This window comes from Mesoplodon densirostris, chromosome 6 (assembly GCF_025265405.1).
Source record: "Mesoplodon densirostris isolate mMesDen1 chromosome 6, mMesDen1 primary haplotype, whole genome shotgun sequence".
NCBI classification, from domain to species: domain Eukaryota; kingdom Metazoa; phylum Chordata; class Mammalia; order Artiodactyla; family Ziphiidae; genus Mesoplodon; species Mesoplodon densirostris.
The window spans coordinates 107,323,529-107,344,327 of record NC_082666.1 but is presented as its reverse complement, the minus strand read 5'-3'; the positions used below and the strand labels follow the sequence as shown (position 1 = coordinate 107,344,327).

The 20,799-nt window shown below is 37.9% G+C and overlaps 1 long non-coding RNA gene across 1 annotated transcript; it reads right to left on the bottom strand.

Moving 5' to 3' along the window:
* Positions 1 to 5,197: 5,197 nt before the first annotated feature.
* Positions 5,198 to 20,181, bottom strand: LOC132492640 (uncharacterized). Its single transcript, XR_009532836.1, has 3 exons — positions 19,680 to 20,181; positions 6,436 to 6,519; positions 5,198 to 5,259 (listed from the first exon to the last, which is right to left on the bottom strand). It is a non-coding gene; the product is annotated as an uncharacterized LOC132492640 (long non-coding RNA).
* Positions 20,182 to 20,799: the final 618 nt, after the last annotated feature.

The following is a 20,799-nucleotide window of genomic DNA, read 5'->3' as shown; positions in this document are numbered from 1 at the left end:
GGATGTGACTCCTAGTCTGGTGACCTTCACATAAACACATGGCCCAAGGACTGCTCCAGGGGAGAGGTGGGGACTGGCCTGTGATTGTGTAGTAAGCCTTGCCTGTCTCCCAGTCCTTGATCACCCCAGAGCCTGGCAGGTGAAGAAGCAATCAGACAGGATTTGTGGTGGTGTGGAGGTGACCTGGCAAAATGGATGGGGCAGGGTGCAATCCAGGGGTGTTCCACTGATCTGCTTCTAGCACAGCTTTTCTTGTCTCCTGACCCCCATCCATGTGGAAGAGCAGGGAGAAGAGGAAGAATTTCTCTAGAGTGATTTGGTGCTTTCTGCCATGTGCAGGGCGCATGGTGGACACAGCTCCAGGTGGTGTGTTTCTCATTGTGGAGATTTCTGTTCCAGCTGATGCCCCTGATCCAGATGACAACAGAAATGGACCCCATCCCCCATCCCTGTCAGGCCCCTCAACACGTGGAAATGCTGTGACCTGGGGTGGAGGGGGCAGAGTGAGCACAGGACTGCTCACACCCCTGGTTTCTCCCTGGAGCCAGGCCCTACCTCTGGGCCCCAATTCCCAAGGCAGCCTCCAGAATGGGCAGAGCAGTGAGAGTGGAGCCAGGACTTGTGGGAGGGGTCGGTACCCAGAGGAAAGAGTTGACAGGGCTGGGACCTGAGCCTGGCTGCTGCTGGGTGCTCGCAGGGGCACCCAGAAGTGAGTTCTGGGAATATGGGGAAGCTGGACTTGGACCCCGCTGGCTCCTGCTGGGAGAGTGCCACAGACAGGTGATGCTGATGGAACAGCAAGAAAACAGAAAGAATCAAGTCCCTTTGCCTTTCTCTTGCTGCTCCGTCTTCCATCAGGTACAGTAAGACAAGAAATTGAGAGACCAAAAGAAAAAAAGAAATGGAGAGACCCAGAGACAATACACAAAGACTTCACAGACACACCTCTCAAGAGAGACTTCTCACACAAACACCTTTCTCAGAGATCACATACTGAGACCTCACACAGGGACCTCATGTTGCTTCACAGACCCTCAGACAGAAACCTAGCACAGATTTAACAGATTTCCCAGAGCTACCTTCCAAAGGGACCTCATACAGAGACTTCACACAGAGATCTCACCCAGAGACAACACACAGAGACTTGGCACAAAGACCTCACAGAGACCTCACATCTATTCTTCAGTATCCATTGACAAGCCTTTCTTAGTGAATATGAAACCACTTAGCAAACTGGCAGCATGATAAATATATTATCAGTTGTGCCCCTCTGAGATCCACCAGACACTCACTGTCAGCATTACTCTCAATGGGGACATGTTTGAGAAGTTTTGTTCGTTTGGAATGTCACTGCCCCTGAACAAAAGAATTATACATTCCAAATGTAGATTTTCAAATTTCTTTCTTAGGTGTTCATTAGCTTGAAAATCACATATTACATTATTTTATTTTTATTTATTTTAGAAGAATAAAGAAAATAATGTTTATTTCTTAGAAATGCATGTAGTACTCTATTTTTTTATTTTAAAAGATTTTTATTGGAGTATAGTTGAGTTACAAATTTGTGTTAGTTTCAGGTGTACAGCAAAGGGAGCCAGTTATACATATACATATGTCCACTTTTTTTAAAGATTCTTTTCCCATAGAGGCCATTACAGAGTATTGAGTAGAGCTCCCCGTGCTATACAGTAGGTTATTATTATCTATTTTGTATATAGTCGTGTGTATATGTCAATCCCAATCTCCCAATTTATCCTTCCCCCCTTATCTCCTGGTAACCATAAGTTTTCATTTGTACCCTTTTTTTAGGAGAATCACAAATTTTAAGCACAACTAAAACACTGTCAGTCTCCAGTGAGAGAAAATATTTGTCCAGTTTTAGTTATCATCCAGTCAAATGGTATCTGGCACATTTTTTACTTTATTGAGGACAGAACTTAAACTTGAGATGGCTTACTTGTTTCCTTTGGGAACATAAGAAAAACCTGCAACAAAGGTACTCTAGGAATGAAATAAACCAAGAAAGAAGCATCCGGACTCACATTCACTTCCCAGAGGGCTGTGTAACTAGCACATTATTTTGCACATAATAGCTTGCATCAGGTTTGTGGGGTTTGCTTTATTTTTGAACAGGCCAATAATCATGTGAGGATTTTTCACAAGTCAAATTTCTGGTTTTAAATTTTACATTCTGGCAAAATTATGCTTCTGAATATTATTTTATTTCTTAAAATGTGGTAATGCCCTAAAATGATATTACACAATCATAACGTTCAGCTAACATACTTAAAAAGATGGGCTATTAAGGATTCATTCTTAAATAATTCTATGAAATGCACATTTTCTAAGACATGCAGTTAGGATCCACTTTATATTCATTATAGGGTTAACACATTGCTTAAAAAATTTTTGAAAGATTATAAAATATATGACTTAGCCTATGCTTGACATTCTACATGTTACCTCATAAAATTACTGAGGGAAGGATATCTTAATATCTGAATTGAAGGTAGTGTACATTTAATCTACATTTGGCTTATAACAATGAATAATGAAAGGCTTTCATTTATTATATATCTCACACTTTCCAAAGGGTACACTTCTAAAAGACTACTGATTTCTCACTGCTAATAAGCAACCTATTGCCCTTGCCTTGGTAAAATCTATCTTAATGACAGCTGGTTGTCTCCCAGATTATCCATTGGTATTACAGCGTCACGGTCTTTTAAGAGGAACGGGGCTGACACGAGGACTCTTTGGGCTTATTTCTACAAGAAATTTAGTTTTTCTATTCTCCTAATTAAAAAATGTATAATTATTAATTTTTCCCTTTACTCCTTTATGTCATTGAATCAGAAAACAATGGACTATGGTCATGTATGTCATCTAATACTCTATCAGATCCCTTTTTTTAAATAGTGCAGCTTACTCAGGTAAGTTTACTGATCAGAACAAAATGGAATCAATTAGGAAAAAGTTCATACAGGAAAATATCCTTTTCAAAGTTGACTATTTTAACACAGTTAAATAAGTGATTATTTTTTAATCCTTTGAGTTAAAATTGTTCAGGGTGGCCAAGAAAGTCTGGAAACATGAAAAATGTCCATAAAAGCACTTTATTACTATAATATGTTGAATGTGTTGCTCCTCATTATTAATTCACAGTTCATTAAGCTGGCCAAAATTACAATGAACAATGTGCATTAAAGCAAAATTCCCATCAACCATTGTCCATCTGTCATACATTGTGTCAGATGATTTGTGTGTCTAATTTTCATGGAAAAACTTGTACCTTTACTCCAGAATAAGAAATCAAGGGGATCAATCTATTAAAAAGATATTAATATTCCCAGACTCTGTGGCCTTCCGTATTTTCTTTTTAAGAAGATTCACCTAGTGCAAATCTTATAAATATTTTTACCATTTAATATGCCCAGACAAAATGGATACAAAAATTAGATAAAAGAGAAAACAACAAAAACAGATCCCCTTTGTTTTCAAAACATTTGATGTTTACATCGAAATATTTTGTTGAAAATGAAGTGATTTTTAATCTATAGTTAAAAGACACTATAATGATATTTAGAACATATTACAGATCTGGATTTTTACAAATAGGTTTTTATTTAAAACAGGTCTCACACTGATATCAAGAAACCAGGCACTCTAGAACAAAATGTGGAGAGATGGCAATTATGCGATGACTTCTTAATACTCCAAGGGAAAAAGATTTTTTCCAAAGTAGTCCATCTACAATATTAACCCTTAAGATCTACTCCCCTTGATAGGTTTCAATATTATTTTCTCTTTTATGCACATTTACTTTATAATTAACTCCTACAGGAGGACATTTCTGGAAACGTTCCCAGATATCTACAGCCACACTTTCTGTCATGATCACACCATGGAAAAAGTAGGGAACATCCAGATCCTGATGATCCAGGGGGTTCATCATTACCCCTTTGAGGTCAGTCAAAATCATAATCATTCCCAGAACAGGGTCGGTCTTTACATTTGTGCCCCTAGACATGCAGATTGTAACACTACCCACCCAAAGGCAAGTTGTCTTCCTTACTCAGGTTTGCAGGGACACCACTCACTGTGGTAGCTAGAAGAGTCCGTTGCCCCCAGCCCGGACCTGCATTCCCTACTCTCCACAGACACATCGTACTACAAATATACAAGTGGTGCTGATGAAACTTCCAGAAAGCTATAAAATAATGCATGCCAGGCACGGTAGATGAGGATTTAGAAAATGCTAACATCTTCTCTAGGAAATAAAGGTGGCATACCTATGTGTCTTTAAGCATTTTTGTGCATTAGCTGGCCCCCTGGATCTGGGAAAAAGCATCTGATTTTAAAGTTTCTCAGCCTCATTCTCTGCAATGAAATCTGAAGCTCTTCCTTCCTTCTCTGAGTCCAGAAGCTGGAATTGATACAGTGTGCTCTCTGTGATTTGTCTCTACCATTTGTTTCCAGTGACCACTTCAACTCAGATATCTCTCAATTCAGGGATCACTCCTAAACTTCAGGACGAAGGTCACTGCCCTTTTTATTCCCACCACAATTTTATGCTAGTAACCATTTACAGTGTCAATAAATTTATTTTGTAGAATGTGCCCCCTGGACTCCACCTGCTAAATCTGTTTTGTGGGCAAACCATTTGTTACTTAGCTAAACAAATTTTATAAAATCATATTTCATAAAATTGTATTTTATAAAATGTTACTTTCTTATTTTATAAAATTGGTAAATCCAGGGATTTAGGCTTAATTATTATTTTTTAAAATGTTGGTACTCATTTTGCCAATTTTTCTCTTTTTACATATATCAGAAAATATGTTAAGAACTCAACTGTGAAGATACCACTATTTTTATTTTTTCTCACTTTTTGTACTTAACTTTTATAACAAACCTTTATTATTGCACAGGAAACAAGAAAGTTTGTTCCTTGGAAAACATCAGTCCTAAGAACGTACTAAGTTAAAGCTTAGCATGTTAGATCTGCGAGTAGCCTTGTCTTTTTTTTTTTTTTTTTGGTACGCAGGCCTCTCACTGTTGTGGCCTCTCCCGTTGCAGAGCACAGGCTCCGGACACGCCGGCTCAGCGGTCATGGCTCACGGGTCCAGCCGCTCCGCAGCATGTGGGATCTTCCCGGACTGGGGCACGAACCCGTGTCCCCTGCATCGGCAGGCAGACTCTCAACCACTGCGCCACCAGGGAAGCCCAACCTTGTCTCTTTTTTAATGATGCTTTTTTCTGAATTGGTAAAAAAAAAAAAAAAAAAAAAAAAGCCTTAAGGCTTAGGAACAGAAGCAAATTGAGAATTAAAATCCAAATCATTCAAATGAAGTTTGTCAGAACAGTTTGTGTGTGGAGAGCACAGCTTCTAGGCACTTCAGAGAAACCAGCAGGACAGAATTGAGAATAGCCAGCACCTTACAGGGCTTCCCACAGAAATGCTTTAATGCAAAGAGGTGACTAGATTTCACAGGGAGACCAGGGAGAGGATGCAGAGATAATTAAATCACATTCAAGCACCTGTTTACCTGGGAGGTAAGTTCCTTCATATTGTGGTCAGATGCTGTTTAGGGGGACACTGGTGCAGGGGAGGTGTTGGGAGGATGAACTCTTTTCTGAGTGATTTTGCAAGTGTGAAAATTCATCCAACAGAGATGCTAGAAAAATTTGCTCCTAGTAGCGAGCATCCAACATGATATTTTGGGACAAAAATGTGTATTTGGAAGAACTTTTCACAAAAGAGCAGTGATCGGAGGAAAAGATTCATATGGGCCTGGCTAGTAATATTCTTCCTTCACAATTTTCTTGTGGGTTCCTGAGGCCTGTTGTGACTGCTTGGAGACCTGGTCCCCAAGCAATGGCCCTCTTTGTCGTACTCAGGGTAACCCAGGAAGTTGCTTGTCTGAAGCAGAAAAGGTTCTCCCTTCCACTCATGTCCTCTTGCTGATCAGATGAACACAGGGCATCATCTACAGCTGAGAGGTGTTTGTTAACTACCTTTGTTTCATAGGACACAACTCATATATACTCTACAGTAATGTTTATCACTGTCTTTTATAATCTCAAGGTAAGAAGTAATCAGTGTTAAAATCATTCTACTGGAATAACAAAGCACATTTTTTTTTCCCTAATAGTGATGGTATTTGTTTGCTAGGGCTGCCATAACAAAATACCACACTGGCTACTAGGTGGCTTAAACAACAAAAATATATTTTCTCATAGCTCTAGAGGCTAGAAGTCCAAGATCAAAGTATCAAGTTTAGTTTCTTTGAGGTCTCTCTCCTTTGATGGCTACCTTCTCGCTGTGTCCTCACATGGTTGCCCCTCAGTCTGTGCATGTCTGTGTTCTAGTATTCCCCCCTTATAAAGATACAAGTCATCTTGGATTAGAGTCCATCCATATGATCATTTTACCTTAATTTTCTCTTCCAAAGCAGTATTTCCAAGTAGAAGTTAAGCTGACTGTACAAGCAATCAGGTATTGAATAAGAGGCATTGCTATGGAGACAAAAAAACAATGGTTAATAATGGAGGCAAATTTCATACCAGTTTTTGAGTTCTGAGGGTAGACAGTTGAGAAGATCTCTAAATGTCAGGGTTAAAGCATCTTTTGTAGTTTGAATGTCCATCAGATGTTCAGGTAAACTTTCTGAGTGGTCCATATAGCAACAGGAATGAAGAAGACTGTCTAAACATGAGCTGCTGTGGAGATTTCTCTGAAGTTTATATTAAGATATCTACCTTCAGTATGCAGGACTTCAGAAAAAAAGGCAGTTTTAGTTTCAATGATTCCAAGTTAAAAGGGTGGGAGAAAATTTGGAAACACTAGTTTGGAGAGTTGTAGTCAGGTAGTGGAGGAAACTAGAAAAATTCAGGACACAGTCCAGTTTTCAGGTAATTAACAAAACTTCAAGGAAAATTAATAGCACTAGAATCTAATATCCACAATACGTATTTTGGTTTCTATCGAAAGATAATTTTTCTCTCTAAAATCACCCTCATTTCTATCAAAGATAGCCAAATTAAGACAAATTTGTTTGCAAAATAAGTCTAGATTCAATAAACTTGGTCTTATTTATATAAGTATAGCAAGGATTGTGACTGACCATATAGGCTTATTTTTTATTTTTATTTTTTGCTTTTATTAAGAGAATTTATTGCCTCTCTCTCCTCCCAATAGCTCAAACATGAAGAAGCAACATCAGAGGAAGACAGACAGAAAATGGCTCTTTGAGTTTGTCCTTCTTGGCATTGGTGAAGGAAGAGGCAGCTTTCTCAAAGTTTTTATCTGCTTAATAGGATGTAGTGGAGAAAGGGAACAAGGAAAGTCAGAGGATAAGTGAACAGGCTCTGCACCTACCAAGGATGTGTTATCCTCCTAATCGTCCCAGTAGGAATATTCCATTCATGTTCTTTGATCTGATCCTTGCATTGGAAGACACTTCTTTTGTTCATCTCTTTTTTTAATTTAATTTTTATTTTATATTGAAGTATAGTTGATTTACAATGTTGAATTAGTTTCAGGTGTACAGCAAAATGATTCAGTTATACATATACATATATCCATTCTTTTTCAGATTCTTTTGCCATATAGGTTATTACAGAATAGTGAGTAGAGTTCCCTTTGCTATACAGTAGGGTCTTGTTGATTATCTATTTTATATATAGTAGTGTGTATATGTGAATCAAAACTCCTAATTTATCCCTCCCCATACCTTTTCCCTTTAGTAACCATAAGTTTGTTTTTTAAGTCTGTGGGTTTGTTTCTCTTTTGTAATTAAGTTCATTTGTATCATGTTTTCAGATTCCACAGATAAGTGATATCATATGATACTTGTCTTTCTCTGAATTACTTCACTTAGTATGATAATCTCTACGTCAATTCATGTTACTGCAAATGGCATTATTTCATTCATTTTTATGGCTGAGTAATATTCCATTGTATATATGTACCACATCTTCTTTATCCATTCACCTGTCGATGGACATTTAAATTGCTTTCATATCCTGGTTATTGTGAATAGTGCTGCACCGAACACTGGGGTGCATGTATCTTTTGGAAGTATAATTTTCTCCAGATACATGCCTAAGAGTAGGATTGCTGGATCATATGGTACTTCTATTTTTAGTTTTTTAAGGAATCCCATAATAATCTCCATAGTGGTTGAACCAATTTACATTCCCACCAACAGTCCAGGAGGACTCCTTTTCTCCACACCCTCTCCAACATTTTTGTAGTCTACAGTTTGTAGACTTTTTGATGACGGTTACTCTGACTGGTGTGAGGTGATACCTCATTGTAGTTTTGATTTGCATTTCTCTAATAATTAGCGATGTTGAGCAGATTTTCATGTGCTTTTTGCCCATCAGTATGTCTTCTTTGGAGAAATGTCTATTTAGATCTTCTGTCCATTTTTTGATTGGGTTGTTTGCTTTTTTGATATTGAGCTGCATGAGCTATTTGTATACTTTGGAGATTATTCCATTGTCAGTCTCATCATTTGCAAATATTTTCTCCCATTCTGTAGGTTGTCTTTTTGTTTTGTTTATGGTTTCCTTTGCTGTGCAAAAGCTTTTAAGTTTGATTAGGTCCCATTTGTTTATTTTAGTTTTTCTTTTCTTTCCTCTAGGAGGTGGATCCAAAAAGATATTGCTGCTGTGAAAGAGTGTTCTGCCTGGATTTTCCTCTAAGCGTTTTATAATATCCAGTCTTACATTTAGGTCTTTAATGCATTTTGAGTTGATTTTTGTCTGTGATGTTAGAAAATTGTTCTAATTTCATTTTTTTACATGTAGCTGTCCAGTTTTCCCAGCACCACTTATGGAAGAGACTGTCTTTTCTCCATTGTATATTCCTGCCTCCTTTGTCATAGATTAATTGACCATAGTTGTGTGGGTTTATTTCTGGGCTTTCTATTGTGTTCCATTGATCTATATTTCTGTTTTTGTGCAAGTACCATACTGATTACTGTAGCTTTGTAATATAGTCTGAAGACAGTGAGCCTGATTCCTCCAGCTCCATTTTGCTTTCATAGTATGCTTTGGCTATTTGGGGGTTTGTGTTTCTATACACATTTTAAAATTTTCTGTTCTAGTTCTGTGAAAAATGCCATTGGTGGGGGCTTTCCTGGCGGTCCGGTGGTTGGGACTTCACCTTCCAATGAGGAGGATGCAGGTTCGATCCCTGGTCAGGGAGTTGGGATCCCACATGCCATGCAACCAAAAAAACACACACAAAAAAACAAAAACCAACACATAAAACAGAAGCAATATTGTAACAAATTCAATAAAGACTTTAAAAATGGTCCACATGAAAAAAATCTAAAAAAAAAAATTCCACTGGTAATTTAATAGGGATTGCATTGAATCTGTAGATTGCCTTAAGTAGTATAGTCATTTTGACAGTATTGATTCTTCCAATCCAAGCACATGGTATATCTCTCCATCTGTTTGTGTCACTTTCGATTTCTTTCATCAGCATCTTAGAGTTTTCAGAGTACAGGTCTTTTGTCTCCTTAGGTAGATTTATTTATAGGTATTTATTCTCTTTGATGTGATGGTAAATGGGATTCCTTCCATAATTTCTCTTTCTGATCTTTTGTTTTTGGTGTATAGGAATGAAAGAGATTTCTGTGTATTAATTTTGTATTCTGTGACTTTACTGAATTCATTGATGTGGTGTATCACACTGATTGATATGTGGAGATTGAAAAATCCTTGCATCCTTGGGATAAATCCCACTTGATCATGGTGTCTGAGCCTTTTAATGCGTTGTTGGATTCACTTTGCTAGTATTTTGTAAATGATTTTTGAGTCTATGTTCATCAGTGATATTGACTTATTTTTTCTTTTTTTGTAGTACCTTTGTTTGGTTTTGGTATCAGGGTGATTATGGCCTCATAGGATGAGTTTGGGAATGTTTCTTCTTCTGAAATTTTATGGAATAGTTTCAGAAGAACAGGTGTTTAGTGTTCTCTAAATGCTTGATAGAATTCACCTGTGAAGCCATCTGATCTTGGACTTTTGTTTGTTGGGAGCTTCTTTTTTTAAAATAAATTTTAATAAATTTAAAAAGTAAATTTATTTATTTATTTTATTTTTGGCTGCATTGGGTGTTTGTTGTTGTATGTAGGCTTTCTTTTTTTAGTTGTGGCAAGCAGGGGCTACTCTTCATTGTGGTGCATGGGCTACTCATTGCGGTGGCTTCTCTTGTCGCAGAGCATGGGATCTAGGCACGTGAGCTTCAGTAGTTGTGGCATGCAGGCTCAGCAGCTGTGGTTCGTGGGCTCTAGAGAGCAGGCTTAGTAGTTGTGACCCACGGGCTTTGTTGCTCTGTGACATGTGGGATCTTCCTGGACCAGGGTTCGAACCCGTGTCCCCTGCCTTGGCAGGTGGTTTCTTAACAACTGCGCCACCAGGGATGCCCTGTTGGAGTTTCTTCATCACAGTTTCAATTTCAGGACTTGTGATTTGTCTGTTCATATTTTCTATTTCTTCCTGGTTCAGTCTTCGAAGGTTGTACCTTTCTAAGAATTTGTCCATTTCTTCTAGGTTGTGCATTTTACAGGCATATAGTTTCTGGTCGTAGTCTCTTATGAGCTTTTGTATTTCTGTGGTGTCCATTGTAACTTCTTTTGTATTTCTAATTTTATCGCTTTGAGCTCTCCCCATTTTTTTCTTGATGATGCTGGCTAATGGTTTATCAATTTTGTTTATCTTTTCAAAGAACCAGCTTCTAGTTTCATTGATCTTTCCTACTGTTTTCTTTGTCTCTCATTTATTTCTGCTCTGATCTATATGATTTCTTTCCTTCTACTTAATTTGGGTTTTGTTTGTTCTCCTTTCTCTAGTTGCTTTACGTATAACGTTAGGCTGTTTATTTGAGATTTTTCTTGTTTCCTGAGGTAAGATTTTATCACTATAAACTTCCCTCTTAGAAATGCTTCTGCTGCATCCCATAGGTTTTGGATCTTCATGTTTTTGTTTTCATTCGTAGGTATTTTTTAATTTTTGCTTTGATTTCTTCAGTGATACATTGGTTGCTTATAGCATATTGTTTAGCCTCCATGTATTTGTGTTTTTTACAGTTTTTTTTCTTGTAGTTGATTTCTAATCTCATAGCATTGTGTTTGGAATAGGTGCTTCATATGATTTCAATTTTCTTAAATTTACCAAGGCTCACTTTGTGGCGCAGCGTGTGATCTATCCTGGAGAATGTTTCGTGTGCACTTGAGGAGAATGTGTATTCTGTTGCTTTCAGATGGAATGCTCTCTAAATATCAATTAAGTCCTTCTGGTCTAATGTATCATTCAAGGCCTGTGTTTTCATATTGATTTTGTCTGGATGATCTGTGCATTGATGAAAGTGGGGTGTTAACATCCCCCAATACTACTGTGTTACTGTCAATTTCTCCTTTTATGGCTATTAGCATTTGCCTTATATATTGAGGCGTTCCTATGTTGGGTGAATATATATTTACAATTGTTGAATCTTCTTCTTGGATTGATTCCTTGATCATTATGCAGTGTCTTGGTCCTTCTTGGTCCTTGTTACAGTCTTTATTTTAGTGTCTATTTTGTCTGATATGACTATTGCTACGCTGGCTTTCCTTTGATTTCCATTTGTATGGAATACCTTTCTTTTACCCTCTCACTTTCAGTCTGTGTGGGTGTCTAGATCTAAAGTGAGTTTCTAGTAGGCAGCATATATATGGTTCTTGCTTTTGTATCTGTTCAGCCAGTCTATGTCTTTTGGTTGGAGCATTTAGTCTCTTTACTTTTAATGTAATTATCAATATGTATGTTCTTACTGTCATTTTGTTCATTGTTTTGGGTTTGTTTTTGTAGCTCTTTTTTCTTCCCTTCCTCTTTTGTTCTCTTCCCTTGTGGTTTGATGAGCATCTTTAGTGTTGCATTTGGGTTGCTTTTTCTTTGTGTATCTATTGTCGATTTCTGGTTTGCATTTCCCATGAGGTTTTGATATAGCAGAGTGTATATATATATATATATATATATATATATGAAAAGTTGCTTTAAGTTGCTGGTCTCTTAATTTCAAATGCATTTCCAATATCCTGCATTTGTACTCTCCTCTTCTCATGATTGCTTGTTTTGATATCATATTTGTGAGTGGATGATTTCCTACCTTTACTGTATGTTTGCCTTTAATGGTGAGCTTTCCCATTCATAATTTTCTTTTTTTCTAGTTGTGGCATTTTATTTTTCATCTAGAGAAGTTCCTTTAGCATTTGTTGTAAAGCTGGTTTGATGGTGCTGAATTCTCTTAGCTTTTGTTTGTCTATAAAGCTTTTGATTTCTCTGTCAGGTCTGAATAAGAGCCTTGCTGGGTAGAGTATTTTTGGTCATAGGTTTTTGCCTTTCATCACTGTAAATATATTGGGCCACTCCCTTCTGGCCTGCAGAGTTTCTGCTGAAAAAATCAGCTGATAAGCTTACTGGGGTTTCCTTGTATGTTATTTGTTGTTTTTCTCTTGTTGCTTTTAATGTTTTCTTTGTCTTTAATTTTTGTCCATTTCATTCATGTGTGTTGGCATGTTCCTCTTTGGGTTTGCCCTGTATTTCACTCTCTGTGCTTCCTGGACTTGAGTGACTGTTCCTTTTCCATGTTAGGGAAGTTTTTGGCTATTATCTCTTCAAATATTTTTTCAGCCCCTCTGTCTCTCTCTTCTCCTTCTGGGACCCCTATAATGTGAATGTTGGCACATTTAATGTTGTCCCAGAGGTCTCTTAGACTGTCCTCATTTGTTTTCATGTTTTTTCTTTATTCGGTTCCAAAGCAGTGATTTTCACCAATCTGTCTACCAGCTCACTTATTTATTCTTCTGCCTCATTTATTCTGCTATTGATTACTTGTAGAGTATTTTTCATTTCAGTTATTGTTTATCTCTGTTTTTTAAAACTTCTAGCTCTTTGTTTAAACTTTCATCTATGTTCTTGGTCTGTGCCTCCATTCTTTTTCCAGTTACTTGTATCATCTTTACTATCATTACTCTGAATTCTTTTTCAGGAAGATTGCCTATCATCTCCACTTCACTTAGGTGTTCTTCCAGAGTTTGATGATGTTCCTTCATCTGGAACACATTTCTCTGCCTTTTGTGTTTGTAGCCTCCTTTCCTCAGGCTGCAGGATCTTGGCTCCTCTCACTTCTGGTGCCTGCCCCCTGATGGGTGAGGTTGGTCCAGGAGCTTGTGCAGTCTTCCTGGTGGTAGGGACTGGTGCCTGCCCACTGGTGAGTGGAGCTGGGTTTTCTCCCTCTGGTGGGCAGGGCTGTGTCAAGTGGTGTTTAGAGGCGGCTGTGCGATCAGAATAAATTTAGGCAGCCTGTCTGCTCATGGGAGGGTCTGTGTTCCCACCCTGTTGGTTGTTTGCCCTGAGGCATCCCAGAACTGGAGACTGCAGGCTATTGGGTGGGGCCAGGTCTCAGTGCCCAAATGGTGACCTCCAGGAAAGCTCACACCAAAAAATATTCCCTGGGTCCTCTGCCACCAGTGTTCTTGCCCCCACAGTGAGCCACAGCCAACTTCTTCCTCCCCAGGAGACCCTCCAAGACCCTCAGGTAGGTCTGGCCCAAGCTTTTATGGAGTTACTGCTTTGCCCTGAGTCCCAGTACACATGAAACCTTGTGTGCACCCTCCAAAACTGGAGTCTCTTTCCCCCAATCCTGTGGAGCTCCTGCCCTCAAGTCCCACTGGCCTTCAAGATCAAATGCTCTGGGATCTCCTCCTCTCATTGCCATGTCCCCAGGCTGAGGAGCCTCACGTGGGTCTCAGAACTCTCACTCCTGTGGGAAAACCTCTGTGATATGATGATTATTTTCCACTTTCTGGGTCACCCACCCAGCAGGTATGAGATTTGATTATATCACAAAAGCACCCCTCCTACCATCTAGTTGTAGCTTCTTCTTTGTCTTTGGATGTAGAATGTCTTTTTTGTATGTTCAAGTCTTTTTTGTTGATGGTTGTTCAGCAGTTCGTTGTGATTTGGGTGGTTTCATGAGAGGAGGTGAGCTCACGTCCTTCTACTCTGCCATCTTTCTCTCTACCCTCTCTCCTGAATGTCACTGTGAGGAGTTCTGGCTTCTTAAAGTTCAATTTTGATTGAAATTCATGAAGGACTTCAGGTTTTACCTCTGGTCAACCACTATCTCTGCAGAATATCTCCAGGGTTAGAGGGAAATCTCCCATATAGGCTCTTTTCAATCTGCTTTGCTGGAACTTTTTATAAGGAATCGCCAGATTAAACTTTTAATAGTCCCTTGAGGCTAAGAAGCCAAGCCAATCATTTGACATCTATAGATTTGGGTGAATTCTTCTCCTCAATGTCCCCCAAATATTCTGAGGTTCTTGCATTTGCCAGGAAGTGACCTTCCTTACTCAGCTAGTAAGGCTGCTGGGAACTCTAAGCAAGGTACCACACTATTTTCCCAAGGGGCTTTATTGGCTCCATGAAGTCAACCTTAGTTTCTTAAAGCTGTTTGGTCAAACCTAAGTTTATGTATATCTCTCTCAACTATGACATTCTAGGCAGAACTTTAGTAATATAATCAATGTTTGCAATTACGTGCTATTATAAGGAGAACAGATTCTTATTGAAATTATGCAAATAACTATATTGCCAAGAAAATAAAAATGTTCACTGAAAGCTTCTGAATTCTGGAGGAATCGGGTAGGGAGAAAAAGACAAATGATTCAATTTTGCTTACTAGGGTATAATTTACCAAACTGCTCTAAGCTTAAGAGAGAAAAACAAATTTTCCGACATTTGGAGAAACAAAACTTAAAAAAAAAAACACAGCAATGTTTCAAATGTAAAAATCATAGGGCTTCCCTGGTGGTGCAGTGGTTGAGAGTCTGCCTGTGATGCAGGGGACCCGGGTTCGTGCCCCGGTCTGGGAGGATCCCACATACCGTGGAGCGGCTGGGCTTGTGAACCATGGCCGCTGAGCCTGCGCATCCGGAGCCTGTGCTCCACAACGGGAGAGGCCACAACAGTGAGAGGCCCGCGTACCACGAGAAAAAAATCATAAAATGGGGCTTTCCTGGTGGCACAGTGTTTAAGAATCTGCCTGCCAGTGCAAGGGACATGGGTTCAAACCCTGGTCCAGGAAGATCCCACATGCCGCAGAGCAACTAAGCCCACGTGCCACAACTACTGAGCCTGTATTCTAGAGTCCATGAGCCACAACTACTAAAGCCCATGAGCCACAACTACTGAAGCCCACGCACCTAGAGCCCATGCTCTACAACAAGAGAAGCCACTGCAATGAGAAGCCCACGCACCACAACGAAGAGTAGCTGCCATTCGCTGCAACTAGAGAAAGCCCACACACAGCAACAAAGACCCAATGCAGCCAAAAATAAATAAACTAAATAAACTTATTTTTAAAATCATAAAATATTATAACCATCTTCTTCAGTTTATTTAGTCCCATGTAATTACTTCTTGTTTTGTTTGATCTTTTGTTAGAAGTTTTATGAAACCGTCAATTTCTCCATTAGGGTTTTGTAAATTCTTACTCAGTTCAGTGTAATGATTTGAAATTCATCAGAAACTTGTGTTCCAGAATACTTGTTAGATCCTTTTCCATGAATTTCTCTGAACATGAAACACATTTTCAGGAAGCTTTTGTAAAAGCATCTGAGTAAAACCATTGTCTAAGTAATAAAAGACAAATATCCATTACTAAAAATTTGATTCATTCTAATGGAATTGACAAGAAAATTTATCTCTGTGACACAAAACATTTAAGATAATAACTAGAATTATGACTGATAACATTATACTAGGACATATCCAATTTTAGGAATTTCATATACTTTCTAGAACATTTATATTAATAACATTCACCCTTATGATATAACCTAGAGTTTATGATCATTTATTTAGCAATGCTTCCCATGTAAGTAACATACCAAATAAGCCTAATGAGTTTCATAGCTCTCTTTTCTAATAAGATAAAACAAATCTTTGAGGGTGTTCCAAGGGGCCTCTGGAAAACCTGAACATTATTTCCAGGTCAATAAGACTTCATTTTGAATTTGACTTAGGGGAAAATCTACTTTTTCAAAAATAAAAATGTTTTAAAACACTTTGTCAAATATGATCATATGTCACTGTGAATTAATATTTAGTTATCAATTTAATCAAAGTGACAAAGATTCACATGTAAATACAGATAGTTAAATAGTGTAAAAAGACTTAGCTCTTTTAATGTTGAAAGCACTCAGTTTTTCTTCAAAATTATCAGACTCATCAAGACAAAATGTACAATATTTGTTTTGCTAGACAGATTACATTAAATGTAAAAAAAAGTCTTTGTTTACAATTTCTCATTAAGAGCAGACCAATAATTAAGAAAATTTTGCAAAAAGAGAGAAAAAACAAATTTTAATTTTCTACCAGCTTACTTTGGATATTAAAACTCAATCACTTTATTAAATTCATTCCAATCTTAGACCTGACTACACATAAAATTCCTTTCTAAAGATTCCTTTTTAACAAACCTCTTACAACTTTCTCTGCCCATTTTGATTTGTCCCTTGTTCTCTTTCCCATTTAGAAGTTACCAGCTTTAGGACAAAAATCACTTAACAAAGTTTTTACATGAACAAAAACATCTCCATAGCTTACACTTTTTCTTACCCCAAAACATATTCTAATTTCCTTATAATTCCTAGTAGCTTTAACCACATATATTATTTACAATTCTTAATCCTTTGAAGCTTTAATTTTTTTGTAAAGATAAAGTTAAAAATTATTAACTGTGTAAGTATTTTGTGGCTTGGCAAACTTATAAATACATTTCATAATTTCTAGAAACATATTCGACTTCATAGTACAAGCTTTTTTTTTTTTTAATTTATTTATTTATTTATTTATGGCTGTGTTGGGTCTTTGTTTCTGTGTGAGGGCTTTCTCTAGTTGTGGCAAGCGGGGGCCACTCCTCATCTCGGTGCACGGGCCTCTCACTATCACGGCCTCTCTTGTTGCAGAGCACAGGCTCCAGACGCGCAGGCTCAGTAATTGTGGCTCACAGACCCAGTTGCTCTGCGGCATGTGGGATCTTCCCAGACCAGGGCTCGAACCCGTGTCCCCTGCATTGGCAGGCAGATTCTCAACCACTGTGCCACCAGGGAAGCCCCATAGTACAAGCTTTTAATGAAGCACAAGACATGTTTACTAATAGAACCAAACATATTTAGTGTGTAATAAGAGGTCAAAAGTAGGTAAACTTAGACTCGTGCAGCAATTAATATTTCAGTATTTTGTCTTAGTTGGAAATGATCTAGACATTCAATTCATTTAATTTAACTTAGCAAAACTCTAAGGGTACAATTTATCAAAGACATTTAGAAAACTATTTAAGTTGACATAGCAAAAACAATTATTGCTAAAAAAAGTTTACCTAAAAGAATTCTTATGTCTATTTAATTAATTTGTTCTTAACAATCACTCAGATTACTCATGACAATTTCATAAGATGTTAAAGTAGTGTTAGCCATCATCTTAAATTATTATTATTATTACTGTTTTCTGAGAAATTTTGTAAAAGAGATAACATGAGCTTATTTGACTTTTAGTAAAACTACATAGCATAAAGCTATTATACTTAATGCTGATAACTCTTAAGATATGTCTGTATTAATTAAACCATTAAACCTGAACTAGATTTTGCTTACCAAAAATTATCTAAGATCATGTGAATTTGAAAAATATTTGTATTCGTTTTTGTTATATTTTTGAGAATTTTTAGATTGCTTGTTGGAATAAATTAAGTTTACTCACTCAGATAGCTACAGTCTTTTATTAGTTATGGAGAAGACTTTTAAGTCTTCTTGCCCTTTAAGTGTACTTGCCCTTGATAAACAATTTTAAGGAGACTGTGATTTAGAGTTTGAGCAAGAGAGGGTTTTTTTTGGTGGTTTTTGTTTAAAAAAAAACCTCTTTCCTTTTTTTTCTTTAAATTTTAGTTTCAGGTTCTAACAATTGAGATAATCTGGGCTCAGTCTCAGGCAATGTGGCTGTGTTTACATTTCAAAGACATGGTAAGATTTATAACGTTAAGGGACAGAGAAAAAAATGTAAATTTTCTTCTGTGAGTTTTGGAGTGTATTTTTCTATTATCATAAGTCTCAGGGTAATTATTTTAAAAACTTTTTCTTCTTAAGTACAGGACAATTTTGCTCCAATTATCCTCAACTTTTATAATATCTACAAGAATTTGAGAGGAATAGGTTTCAGGGTTGGTGAAGATAAATGGGCCTTGACTTGTTCCTAAGTTGCATTTCTGGTTTTGTAGAGATTTGGAAGACAAAGATAATTGTTTCTATTAGCTCTTGAATATTGGCTTCCAACTGATCTTTTCCTAATTATTTGTAGGAGGGCCTAAGGAATTGCTGAGGAGATGGGGCAATTTTTAAAATTTTTCTTAAAAAGGGGAATTCACGTTGGATCTTTAAGTCTAATTTCTGTTATTTCATCTTAATAACGATTCCCTAAGGCTAGCTGTTATACATTATTTTTCCTTTCAATTTGATCCTTCCATAAATACCAATATGACAGCTGTTTATGATGAGAGCTCTCAAAAAGGTAATCTTTTAAATACAGCATATTTAAAGGAGCCATCATCTGGCCATTGAGGAGTAAGACCTTTCATTAATTTCAAATAGTGACTCAAATCAGTAAGGCTTTTTATGGAACGACCCAGAGGTAACTTTTCTGGCTTAGAATAAATCCTTACCATGGATGAAATAAGCATACTTTCAGATGGAGAGGGCACGGATGGTATAGCCCCTATAATGTGAAAATTCATTTCCAAGGATAATCTAAGAAAGCAAAGGCCTTCATTGCACAGGCAGTAAGGGTGGTATAATGCAAACTGTGTCCCTGGTCTCTCCTGGGAATTTGAGGCCCCTCTGATCCCAAACCTACTAATCTGTGACATCAGGCATATGCTGCTGGAATGGGACTTTTCCAACACTTACAAGGTAATGAAGGTTGAAACAACAAAGGCCCCTTATGGACTGGGTCCCCTTAGGACAAACTCCTCTGACAGCTGGCACGACAAGACTAGAGTGTGCTGTTTATGACTTTGCGTCTCAGAACCCCAGTCAATTCAACTGGTTACCAGATGCACCCCAGTAAATACACCATCCAGATGGTGGAGACCAGAGAGAATATTCTCACTGGACAAAAAGCCAAACTCTCAGGACATAGAAAAATACAGAAGGAAAAATCTCATCCGGTTTTTATCTAGAGGACTGACAGCAAAGTTTGTCTTAATAGGCACTGGACTGGAGAGAACTGTTAACTCACCAGTCTGTGAGGCTGTCTCCAACAGCAGACTTATAGGGTCTATGCCTGTACTCTGCCCTATGGTTCTTTCTTCTTATGAAACATGACTCAGGAGACAGAGATAAAGAAAAACAGTTACTATCTCTGGGAGGAAAGGATTAAGAAAAACTGAGATGAGATTACTCATTTCCAAAAACCAGATTTTCTATGTCACAAGGATCTTGCTCCATAAGTATTTTCTTCTGCTAATCTAAATTTAGAGATAGAGAAAAGGAGACTCTTAAGCACTTTCCCACCCACCAGACCTTACAGGCCTGGGAAGTTGAGGAGAGAAGAAATTTTACCTTCTGCTGGCCTTTGTCATGTGTCCTAGGATCTCTCAGCTGCAGCAGTCTTGTGGTGGGAAGCAGGGTTTAGCCAGCCTCCTGGTTGTCTTGTCAGCTGTTGAGGAGGAAGAAATGTCCCTGCCAACCTTCTTGAGTTAAAGAAGTAACAAGGTTTATACAGCCTTCTTGACCCTGCATTCCCTATCTCTGGTGCTAATGATGTCTTTCTACCTCCTGGTACAGGGAGGGCACCATTCACATGAGATATTAATTTCCTGCTTTCATGGAGACAGAGAGGAAGGTCAGTGTGTCTCTCTTGCATCAGTCATTTCTTCAGTAACTTTAATTCAAAGTAATATTCCACTGAGGCATATTTTGGAGCATCCTGCCCTGGGCACCAACAAAGTCAAATGGTTTAGAGAGAAAGCAAGTCCCTTTGTCAGCAGTGACCTGTGCTCATGGTGATTGTTATTCCATCTCCACAATACCGTTGGGCTGGGTGCTCAAGAAACAGAGCTGTGAAAACATGGCTCCTGTCTCTTATAATTTATAGTAACAATGTTTCAAAGAAAAACTTTTATTTAGTGCCTCCTTTGTGTTAGACAATAATGCTGGTATATTTTCAAGATATACAAATAATAGAAAGAGACATGTATGGTACTTGAATTGTAGTGAGACATTAAAAATTTTCCCCCCCAAAACATCTTTTTCTTTATACTTATAAGAAAAAAAAATGTAGATTCATTTTGGATAAGATAAAGAAAATGTATGAAGTGATAAATCTAACCTGAGAAAGTAGAAAAGAACACAGTACACAGGCTCTGAGCATTCTACTCACAGAAAATATTGTCCTGTTCTTTTGCAATATGGACTTGTTCCCCTGTCCCTATGGCTGTCTCTTCCCCTCTCTGTTTCTGCCCCTCTTCTCTCTCTCCCTCACACATACACACATTCACTCCCCTACAAAAAAACCCATTGACTAAATGCTAATTGGCAGGCACTGTGCTCAAACTGAGGCTACAGTTAAAAGCAGAGATCATTTTTCCATCCTCATCAAACGTATATTCCAAGATGGAGAAAGTGAATACTAACCAAAGAGTCACACAACCATAATATTGCAACCACAACTAACAACCAT